Source organism: Bubalus kerabau, chromosome 21 (genome assembly GCF_029407905.1).
Source record: "Bubalus kerabau isolate K-KA32 ecotype Philippines breed swamp buffalo chromosome 21, PCC_UOA_SB_1v2, whole genome shotgun sequence".
NCBI lineage: Eukaryota > Metazoa > Chordata > Mammalia > Artiodactyla > Bovidae > Bubalus > Bubalus kerabau.
In genome coordinates, this window is record NC_073644.1 from 35598889 (window position 1) to 35611336 (window position 12448).

General features: G+C 40.1%; 1 protein-coding gene across 13 annotated transcripts in view; it reads left to right on the forward strand.

Moving 5' to 3' along the window:
- The window catches only part of OSBPL1A (oxysterol binding protein like 1A), a 228779-nt gene that overhangs the window by 168130 nt on the left and 48201 nt on the right, over positions 1-12448 (forward strand). The gene's annotated exons all lie outside the window — the stretch shown is intronic.

Sequence of the window (12448 nt, forward strand, 5' to 3'; positions counted from 1 at the left end):
CTTTTTCTTTTCTTTAATATTGATGTATTTGGTTGCGTGAGGTCTTATTTGTGGCACTTAGGATCTGTCGTTGCAGTACACCAGCCCTTCAGTTGGGGCACTCGGGCTTAGTTGCGCCAGGGCATGGGGGATCCTAGCTCCCCAACCAGGGATTGAACCTGTGACCCTGTATTACAAGGCAGATTCTTGACCACTGAGGAAGTCCTGGAGGCTTCTTTCTAGAGAACTCAACCTCTTCCCAACCAATTTAAAAAAGTCAGTTAAAAGGGCTTGCTCTTTTGAAAGAAAGAGCCGAGGCTTGGATGCCCACAGGCCCATCTTCTGATCTTGCCCCTGACCCCTAAAACGCCTCTTGGGAGCTTGGGGATCTATAAAACACAGTTGGAAAAACACAGACTCTTTCCAGTAACACTTTTGGTCATGCTTAGGAATTCTAAGTGGGAAAAAAAAAAAAAGGAATTCTAAGCGAAATACTTAACAATTAAAGTCATAATTTTGGGTGCTAATGATAGAGAACCTGCCTGCCTTTGCAGGAGACACAAGAGACACGGGTTCGATCCTTGGGTTGGGAACATCCCCTGGAGAAGGAAATGGTAGTATTCTTGTCCGGAGAATCCCATGGACAGAGGAGCCTGGTGGGCTGCAGTCCATGGGGTCTCAAAGGGTCGGACATGACTGAGCAACTTAGCACACAGCATGAGCAGATTTCAATTCTTTTGGTCTCGTTTGCTTTGATATTAGTCAGTTGGGTTTTTCTTCAACAGCTCTTTAAAAATGCATGTGTGTGTGTATGTGTGTGTGCAGAGACGATTCTCTTTAAAAATATTGGTGATTCATTCATGTGGTTCAAAATTCAGAAATGTAATAGGGTATATTTTGCAAATTTTAACTTCCACTTTTTAAACTGTCCACTCCTGCCTTTTCCCAATTGCAATCATTAATCCATACAATTTTGTTTTTTCACACCAATGATAGAAAATGCAGGCATACAGTTCTTGCCCTTGCTTTTTAAAAATATATATGTACCAAATTATTTGACAGATATATTTTGAGCTACTATTAATGCCACATTCTATTCAAAGTGCTGAGGTTACAGTAATGAACAAGCCAAGCACCTGTTCTGTTGAAGTGCCCATTTCTGAATTGAGGGAGATTGAGAATCTTTCTGTGATCTATCTGTACTTTTTTCCTGTGAATTGCTAATACATCTTGCCCATTTTTTTCTAGGAGTGTTCAACTTACTAATTTTTAGCTGCTCTATAATACCATTACTAGCTTTTTGTATGTGATATGAGTTGAAAATATTTTTTTCCAGGTTTGTCAAAAGGGAAGATAATTCTTAGAAAAATCTCCAATTCCTCCCACATAGCATATATTTACCATGTAACTCGTATCACTATATGTCCTTTGGAAAAAATGTGACATAGAAAACTGTAGCTATTAAGAGTTACTTGGATTTGATCTCATATCTATCACATTCCTAACTCTAAGCAAGTTGTAATCACTTTGAAACCTAACTTCCTCTGTTAAAGGGATGTAATAACAGGACCTACCTTGTTGGGTGGTTGTGATAATTAAATGAGATAATCTATGCAAAGGAATCATAGTGATTTTAACTCATTAAATCTCAGGTGCTGTTATTAGTAGAAAACTGATAAACCTTAAGCAAAAGTAAATAAATGGAACTGTTTTTTTCCTTTTAGCTCATAAGAAAAGGACTTTGGATGGGTTTTAGAACTTTACTTTGGCCTTTGAAATTTGGGAAACAGGTTGTTGTTGTTCACTCGCTAAGTCACTTTCGACTCTTTGCGACCCCATGGACTGCAGCACACCAGTCTTCCCTGTCCTTTACCAACTCCCGGAGTTCACTCAAACTCACATCCATTGAGTTGGTGTTGCCATCCACCAAGTCATCCTCTTTTGCCCGCTTCTCCTGCCCTCCATCTTTTCCAGCATCAGGGTCTTTTCCAGTGAGTCAGCTCTTTGCATCAGATGGCCAAAATATTGAAACTTCAGCTTCAGCATCAGTCCTTCCAGTGAATATTCAGGGAAACAGGTAGCTAAAATAAAAGTGTTTATTTTGAAATACAATTTTTTCTTTTGAATGCTAAATAAGGAAAACTATGTCTTATGGTTGCTTTTCGTTAATTTTATAAGGATGTTTTAAAGTAATGGTTATATCTAAACATAGTTTTTCTTCATTAAGATTACAAAGGTGTGGCTGGTTGTAAGCTTGTGTTGTCAAAAGTGTAAACAAGAGGTGACTAGAGGCTTGAAGCGCTGTTATTCATTCCTTAGTCCCTTGATATTACCTTCCCCTTGCAGAGGTCTCATTACTTCTCTTTTCTATCCCTAGGCTTCTTGAATCTCTTAGGTAAATATCCATTTTCTATTTCAAGTTTGCTTTATATGCACTTATAATCCTCAGAATGTCAGAAGAAAGAAGAAATTAAATATTTAATAAAATGTATTTCCTTACTTGGCATCTTACTCTATTTGAAGATGTACCCTCCTTCTCTTCCATGTACATAAACACAAGGTTCTGAGTGCTTGGGAAATAGTCAGTGTAGCTTAGTCTTTTAATGCTCTGCCTTATTCTGTTTACTCTGCCCATTTCTTAATTACGGTAACTCATAGACTGGGCATCTTGGCTTTTGATGACCTGTGGGATTTGGTCTTTACAAATACATCAAAGTGTCTCCCATTGGAGCTGTGCCAACCTGAATTTTGCCTGAAGGAGAAAACAGCCTCAGGGGACATAGAGTTCTTCTGTATTGTTTGCTGTGCTTGTTAACACAGAAAGATTTTCCTATTTTAGATAGCACCATATATAAGAATAAGGAGTTGTTATTGTTGTTGAATCGCTCAGTCGTGTCCGACTCTCTGTGACACCATGGACTGTAGCCTGCCAGGCTACTCTGTCCATGGGATTTCCCAGGCAAGAATACTGGAGTGGGTTGCTATTTCTTTCTCCAGGGGATCTTCCCAACCCAGGGATCAAACCCCAGCCTCCTGCATTGCAGGCCAACTCTTTACCATCTGAGCTACCAGCGACGTCAATAATGATTTGCAAGATGTAAATTAGGAAAGTTATTTTGTTTTCAAAACAAAAAGATCCTTTAACCGTTTCTTTGCCTTGTACCTTTAAAATCTTCAGAAAATGTGGTTCATGCACAGGTCTTTACACAATGCATTCGGGCTTGTAGAACATGACAGATCGTATTCATGGAGTACAGCCTGTTGAGTCATGTCGATGCAGTACCATGCTCAGCCTGGATTTGAAGTCTAAGCATGAGCTGCCATTCTGCCGTAGTGAGTATTCTCAGAGCCAATTCCTTGCTCTTCTGGAAAAGACTCACATTAATTACACATCCTGGTTCTCAAGCAGGAAGCGTTGCCTCTGTATCTGACAAACGTGGAGAGCGTAGATGAGTGTCATCAGATCTGCATGCTGTGACGATATATGGGGAATGTAATGTGACTTGTGCTAGAGCAAGGTACAGCCAGTGGTAAGAGATGGAGCCTGGTGTCCTCCTAGAGCTGGAGTGAAACAGTGTGCTTCTGGGCTGTGAGAAAGCCCAGTTTCAGCCAGACTGGCTGGGTGAACCAAGTAGGTTATTTATAACCACAGATCCTTCCCAATATTGTCTTGCTTTTGTGCTTTGATGTTTTGGGTCTTTGAGTCCCTGAAGTAGATTGTGAAAAACTCTAGTAGGTGAAAGCTACCATGATAATAAAACAATCGAGAACTGTCAACATAGTACACTTTCCTTCTGCATCTGGTTCTGGCTCTATGACATGGCATAGCTTTGTGGCTTTAGTAAGCATTTAGCCCATCCATGCTTCATCTCTGACTTGAGCAACACCTCACAAAAGCACAGTCCAGAAGCAAGATGTTAGAACCTAGGTCTGACTGTTTGCTGGACCCACTCTCTTCTGGCTGTAGTGTGTGAACTTCAGACCCAGAGTGCTTCTGCATCTTCAGATGTGTAATATTAATGGCCCCAATGTACTTTTGGATTATAAATTGATGTATATAAGATACTTTCACAAACTCCATAGCTTTCGATTCTCAGAATAGCTCTGAGTCATAGGTAGGGCAATTATTATTATTATATCCTCAATCCTACAGATGAACAGATTGAAGCCCAGAAAGTTTAATTGACTTGCCCAAGATCACTTAGCAAATAAGTGATAGGACCTGCAGGCAAGCCAGATATTCTGACTTCACAGCCTCCATTCTTTTCTTAACATTTAGAGTCTTCATAGATGTTTAGAGGAACAGAGATTTATATGCCTAGGCAAATTCCTGGATTGATATTCTGAAATGTAAAACAGTCTGTCCCAGCTTTTAATTAATGCAGTTCTGTTTGTTTCTTTTATGTAATAATTTGCAGAGAATTAACATCATAGTCCCAAAGAGTTTATTAATCACCCATCTGCTCTTGGCTCAGAGCTAGGCACTATTACTAATTACAGTGGACATGGAACGCGTTTTCTGGGCCTTTGTACATTTCCACTTGTATTAACATGAGTATACAAAAGAACACATGAACGCATTGAAAATTCTGCCAATTTCAAACAGATATAAAAATTTCTCTTCCTATAATCTCTATTGTCTATCAACTTCCTTCCAAAGTAGAATATTCCAAAGGATGTAGGAATGATGAAAGGTGTAATGTTCCATGAAAATTGTTCCTCTTCAATAACTGTGCGTTCTCTTATTATGAGTGAAGACCAATGTTTTTGGTTTTTTTCCCCCAGGATTATGAATGACATTATCTTATTGGAAAGAACAAGAAAATCTCAGAAGGTGAGGTAGACTTCTTCCTCCTGACTGTTGTGTTTGAGGACACTGTGTAATCTTTATTTGCAGAAGAAACCTTCTTAGGAAAGAGAGGAATACTGTTCTTTGCAGTACAGGTATCTTACTGGGCTCCAAGAAATCAGAAAGGAAACTGGCATGTATGTCAAATAATGTCCATGGAGGTGTTACATGTCACAGAGAAGGAAGGAACCAGAAATTCAGCTCTCCTTAGAAATTTTATCCCTCTGATGGGTAAGCAGTCAAAAAGATCTCAGGTCACTCTAAAAGGAAGTTAAATCAGGCTATTGAACTGGCTAAAGCAGATCACAAACTGTTATATTCATTCTAGAAAAACACAAGTGGTTTAAAGGGCCAGCTGCTCTCTAAACTGAGGGGCTGGTTCCTGGGTATGTTTTCATCAGTCCATGTTGGCTTGGCAATTCTATAGGCTTTCCTCTTCATCCAGTAATGGTATTAAAAAGTTCAGAACCACAGAAAGAGGCAGAGTAGTGTTTGCAGAGGGATACTTAATTATCCAGTGCATATCTGCTCCTCTATGTGTCTTCTCTTTGTGTTGACCACAGCTTGCATAGTCCCCAGACTCTTGTTTTGGGGATCTGAAGCCCTTGACTGCAGTGTCCAGGTGACACGCAGCCTGTTCGACACAGCTTTGCTCCAGAGTTGGGTTCAGGCCTCAACCGTTGCCGTCAGGCACTCAGGGCTGCTCTGGGGTCTTGCCATACCTCTTGCTGCCTACTGCCAGACTCCTAGTCCAGCTGGAGCACACCCGGGTTCTAAGACGGGACCTTTCCTAGTGTAGTGTCCAAGAAACTCCTGTTATAGTCAGGAAAGGCTGCTTTCCCATTTCCTGCCAGCAAAATTACTGGCAGCAAAACAGCTTTAGATCCTTTCTGGAACGTGGGAAGGTGTTAGTGGAAGATTCCGTGCTCACTGCCTCTATGCTGCTTAGCTGTCCACACTGCAAGAGGGCTTAGGCCAGCCTTTCAGATGAGACAGGGACGAAGAAACTGGCTGTGACTTGTACTGCATGCAGCCTGCATTTTGTCTATTCTCTGTCATTAAGACCATTTCCTTTAGGTCTTAGATGACCTTATCATGACCTGCTCTCTATACTTTCACTAGTTTACATCTGTTCCAGCTCCCTCATTGCATGAAGTCTTAGTTAATTCTTTGAGATAAGGTGAGCAGAGAATACATACTCTGTCCCTAAGTAAGGTCTACCTTAACTTAACGTGTCATGCCTTCTTGCCAGCTGTGCCAAACACCATTCAGTAGGCTTGACATGAGGAAATCTTGTTGCCCAAGGGGCCAACTTCTCTCTAAACTGAAGGACTGCTTCCTGGGTATGTGTTCATCAGTCCATGTTGGCTTGGCAGTGTGATGTTTCTGTAGGCTTTCCTCTTAATCCCATAAAGGTAATAAACTAACAAGAATAGGAAGTCAATTTATTACGTTACTGAAGTTGGACAAAGAATTCTAAATTTTAGAAAGCCAATATGGAAAGCAGTTTGAAATTTTAAATATGCATTTTAACTTACTAAAATCAAAATAAGTAATAGCTCTTATAAAACAAGGCCATATAATCACCTTCATCTCCTTACTATGTAAAGCCAGATTTATTAAGTGGCAGTTACAGGCTTTTCATAATTTAAGAGATCAAAATGAAAAATAATCTTTAAAATACACTGCAAAACCAGAGAGCAATATCAGATAATTACATAAAGTTACCACAGTAAGCTTAAAATAGGAAACCAAGTTGTTGGACTTTTATGCATAGTCCCTGAAAAGGTACTGGACTAGTCTCAGGGATCTCATCTTAGACTTGTATGGAGTTTCTTCTAAGACTAAAGGCTGATTTCAGTTGAAGATATCTAGGAGCAGATTCGGAGAAGGTAATGGCACCCCACTCCAGTACTCTTGCCAGGAAAATCCCATGGGCGGAGGAGCCTGGTAGGCTGCAGTCCATGGGGTCACGAAGAGTCAGACACGACTGAGCGACTTCACTTTCACTTTTCACTTTCATGCACTGGAGAAGGAAATGGCAACCCACTCCAGTGTTGTTGCCTGGAGAATCCCAGGGATGGGGGAGCCTGGTGGGCTGCCGTCTATGGGGTCGCACAGAGTCAGACACGACTGAAGCAACTTAGCAGCAGCAGGAGCAGATTAAATACCCAGCTGTCCACCTAACCCCATGACCTGTATGTCTGACTCAGCCCTAAGTTAGGTGCTGATTCTGGGTATGCAGAGAGAACTTGCAACTCCTCTATTTGTCCAAATTCAAGTCTGGAAGTTGGTAGAAGGTATATCACAGTATCAGTCATGCAAGAAAAAGTTGTAAGAGATAGAGTCTCTTTTTAAGACTCATCCAAGCTTGCTTCTGTTGAAATGGAGATAGACAGATTTTAGGAATTTCACTGTATTGTATAGGTATATTTTAGTTATTTTGTGTTGATACTAACATATTACACTTATGAAATGTTTCATATAAACAAAATGCCTTTGAAGATCTTATATCTCCACATATATTATAAGTACAACTTTGTTTACTCTTCCATGAATGAAGAATGATAGCATTTTTAAGACTATGGACATAAATCAACTTTGGAGGGCAAACACTGTTTTCCTTGGTTTAATGAAAGCATCATTTTCATGATGAAAAAACCAGATTGCATCAACTTAAGCTGAAATTGTTTGAGTTGCAAGGCCAGAGAAACTTGTTTTATACCCAGATTTAAATGTTAAAGTATTGAAACAGACTCCAGAAATGAAATAACATTTTGAAACTGAAGTATCTCAACTGTAAACATTCTTGAGTATTTTGTGATCCAGCCTCCTCTTAGTCACAAAATCAATTATAGTAGTTGAAATTCAATCCATATTTATTGAATCAATTTTTTTTAATTGACTTGTTTTAAAGTTTCCTAAAGATAACTCGTGGAAAGCGGAGGGCCCCTTTGCTGACTGTCTATGCCAGTGCTTCTATAAAATAGTCTCTTGACCATTGTTGGGGAGAGGGGGGTCCCCTAGGACCCTTTTAGGGAGAATCACAAGATTAAAACAAGTTTCTTAATATTACTAAGATATTAGCCTTTTTAAAATTATTATCCACTAAGAACCGTACAGTGGAGTTTTCTAGATACTGTGTGATGATTCCACATCACTGATTCAGTGCAGGAGCAGTTATGAGCAACGAGCTATCTTCTGTAAAACCGGACATTAAAGGGGCTGCAAAGATGTTTAATAATGTCACTCTTCTTACTAAGGTATTCTTGTCTTGGACAGTACAGTTACTTTTTTTCATAAAAATGTCATTTAAGTTAGCATATTTATTTTACTGTTAATAAGTAAAACGTGTGTGTGTGTGTTTTCTTCTGATATAGTAAGTAGTGATAGATGTAATCCACAATAAAAGAAAACTCATTGGGACCACAAATAATTTTTAAGAATTAATGGATCTTAAGACCAAACAGTTTGGGAAACCAACAAATTACAGTATAGTTTCTTTTTGCTTCTTTGTTGAAGTAAAGTTAGCATACTTTGAAATGCAAGCTCTTAAATATACAATTTGATGAGTTTTGGCAAATTCATATACTCATGTAACAAACCCTCCCTCCCCTCATCAAGATGTAGACTGTTTCCATCATTCCAGAAAGTTCCCTGTAACTGTCTCCTGGTCACTCCCCGCCCACCGCCCATAACCACCCTCCATTCTCATTTCTGTCGCGATAGATTAGTCTTGTCTATTATTGAACTGCATTGCGGATGGAAAGTGCATGGTCTCTCTTTTTTTTTTAACTTTTTGCTATGTATTGGAGTATAGCCATTAACAATGTGATAGTTTCGGGTGAACAGGGATGGAACTCAGCCATACATGTATCCATTCTTCCTCAAACCCTGGTCCCATCCAGGCTGCTGCATAACAATGAGCAGAGCTCCAGGTGCTGTGCAGAAGGTCCTTGTTGGTTATCCATTTGAAACACAGCAATGTGTTGCATGTAATCTTTTTTTTTTAGTGTGGTCTTAATCGCTCAGTGTTTCTGAGAGTCATCCATGTCATGTGTTTCAGCGTTCAGTTTTTTTAATGCTGAGTGATAATGCCATCCTTTGAATATGCAGCAGTTTGTTTCTCTGTATCCCTGTTAATGGACATTTGGGCTTTTCTCACTTGGGAGTTTTATTGAATAAAGCTGCTTTAAGCATTCTTAAACACATCTTCCTTATGGCCAGTTTTTCACTTTGTTCTGTAGGAGTAGCATTTGGGGGTTCTAGAGAGGGTGTGTACTTAGCTATAGAAAGTTACTGTAATGTTTGCCAAAGTCAGTGTACTGTTTCTCTGTGTGTGAGAATTTCAGTTACTCTGCAAGCTCACCAACGTTTGATGCTTTATGGGTATAACACAGAATCACGTCCTGGTTTTATTTTCATTTCGTAAATGATTTTGAGCACTTACACATGCATTTATGAGTCAGTTTTAAAGTTTTCTTAGGGAAGTGCCTGAGGCTTATGCCCATTTTAAATTGGGTTGTATGTCTTTGTATTATTGATTTATAGGAACTCTTTCTATATTTTGGATATAATTTTTTTCAATTTTCAAAATTAATTTTTAGTGGAATATAGTTGCTTTACAGTGTTGTGTTTCAGCTGTATAGCAAAGTGAACCAGCTACATGTTTACATATATCCCCTCTCTTTTGAATTTCCTTCCCATTTGGATATAGTTCAGTTCAGTTGCTCAGTCGTGTCCGACTCTTTGTGACACCATGAATCACAGCACGCCAGGCCACCCTGTCCATCACCAACTCCTGGAGTTTACCAAAACTCATGTCCATTGAGTCGGTGATGCCATCCAGCCAACTCATCCTCTGTCGTCCCCTTCTCCTCTGGCCCCCAATCCCTCCCAGCATCAGGGTCTTTTCCAGTGAGTCAGCTCTTCGCATGAGGTGGCCAAAGTATTGGAGTTTCAGCCTCAGCATCAGTCCTTCCAATGAACACCCAGGACTCATCTCCTTTCGGATGGACTGGTTGGATCTCCTTGTAGTCCAAGGGACTCGCAAGAGTCTTCAACACCACAGTTCAAAAGCATCAATTCTTCGGCACTCAGCTTCACAGTCCAACTCTCACATCCATACATGACTACTGGAAAAACCATAGCCTTGACTAGACAGACCTTTGTGGACAAAGTAATGTCTCTTCTTTTTAATATGCTGTCTAGGTTGGTCATAACTTTCCTTCCAAGGAGTAAGTGTCTTTTAATTTCATGGCTGCAATCACCATCTGCAGTGATTTTGGAGCCCAAAAAAATAAAGTCTGACACTGTTTCCCCATCTATTTCCCATGAAGTGATGGGACCAGATGCCATGATCTTCGTTTTCTGGATGTTGAGCTTTAAGCCAACTTTTTCACTCTCCTCTTTCACTTTCATCAAGAGGCTCTTCAGTTCCTCTCCACTTTCTGCCATAAGGGTGGTGTCATCTGCATATCTGAGGTTATTGATATTTCTCCTGGCAATCTTGATTCCAGCTTGTGTTTCTTCCAGTCCAGCGTTTCTCATGATGTACTCTGCATATAAGTTAAATAAGCAGGGTGACAATATACAGCCTTGATGTACTCCTTTTCCTATTTGGAACCAGTCTGCTGTTCCATATCCAGTTCTAACTGTTGCTTCCTGACCTGCATACAGATTTCCCAAGAGGCAGGTCAGGTGGTCTGGTATTCCCATCTCTTTCAGAATTTTCCACAGTTTATTGTGATCCACACAGTCAAAGGCTTTGGCATAGTCAATAAAGCAGAAATAGATGTTTTTCTGGAACTCTCTTGCTTTTTCCATGATCCAGCAGATGTTGGCAATTTGATCTCTGGTTCCTCTACCTTTTCTAAAACCAGCTTGAACATCTGGAAGTTCATGGTTCATGTATTGCCGAAGCCTGGCTTGGAGAATTTTGAGCATTACTTTACTAGCATGTGAGATGAGTGCATTTGTGTGGTAGTTTGAGCATTCTTTGGCATTGCCTTTCTTTGGGATTGGAATGAAAACTGACCTTTTCCAGCCCTGTGGCCACTGCTGAGTTTTCCAAATTTGCTGGCATATTGAGTGCAGCACTTTCACAGCATCATCTTTCAGGATTTGAAATAGCTCAACTGGAATTCCATCACCTCCACTAGCTTTGTTCGTAGTGATGCTTTCTAAGGCCCACTTGACTTCACATTTCAGGATGTCTGGCTCTAGATGAGTGTTCACACCATCATGATTATCTGGGTCGTGAAGATCTTTTTTGTACAGTTCTTCTGTGTATTCCTGTCACCTCTTCTTATATCTTCTGCTTCTGTTAGGTCCATACCATTTCTGTCCTTTATTGAGCCCATCTTTGCATGAAATGTCCCCTTGGTATCTCTAATTTTCTTGAAGAGGTCTCTAGTCTTTCCCATTCTGTTGTTTTCCTCTATTTCCTTGCATTGGTTGCTGAGGAAGGCTTTCTTATCTCTCCTTGCTATTCTTTGGAACTCTGCATTCAGATGCTTATATCTTTCCTTTTCTCCTTTGCTTTTCACTTCTCTTCTTTTCACAGCTATTTGTAAGGCCTCTCCAGACAGCCATTTTGCTTTTTTGCATTTCTTTTCCATGGGGATGGTCTTGATCCCTGTCTCCTGTACAATGTCACAAACCTCCATCCATAGGTCATCAAGTTGTCTATCAGATCTAGTCCCTTAAATCTATTTCTCACTTTCACTGTATAATCATAAGGGATTTGATTTAGGTCATACCTGAATGGTCTAGTGGTTTTCCCTACTTTCTTCAATTTAAGTCTGAATTTGGCAATAAGGAGTTCATAATCTGAGCCATAGTCAGCTTCTGGTCTTGTTTTTGCTGACTGTATAAAGCTTCTCCATCTTTGGCTGCAAAGAATATAATCAATCTGATTTCTGTGTTGACCATCTGGTGATGTCCATGCGTAGAGTCTTCTCTTGTGTTGCTGGAAGAGGGTGTTTGCTATGACCAGTGTGTTCTCTTGGCAAAACGGTATTAGCCTTTGCCCTGCTTCATTCCGTACTCCAAGGCCAAATTTGCCTGTTACTCCAGGTGTTTCTTGACTTCCTACTTTTGCATTCCAGTCCCCTATAATGAAAAGGACATCTTTTTTGGGTGTTAGTTTTAAAAGGTCTTGTAGGTCTTCATAGAACCGTTCAACTTCTGCTTCTTCAGTGCTACTGGTTGGGGCATAGGCTTGGATTACTGTGATATTGAATGGTTTGCCTTGGAAACAAACAGAGATCATTCTATCATTTTTGAGATTGCATCCAAGTACTGCATTTTGGACTCTTTTGTTGACCATGATGGCCACTCCATTTCTTCTAAGGGATTCCTGTCCACAGTAGTAGATATAATGATCATCTGAGTTAAATTCACCCATTCCAGTCCATTTTAGTTTGCTGATTCCTAGAATGTTGACATTCACTCTTGCCATCTCCTGTTTGACCACTTCCAATTTGCCTTGATTCATGGACCTAACATTCCAGGTTCCTATGCAATATTGTTCTTTACAGCATCGGACCTTGCTTCTATTACCAGTCACATCCACAACTGGGTATTGTTTTTGCTTTGGCTCCATCCCTTCATTCTTGA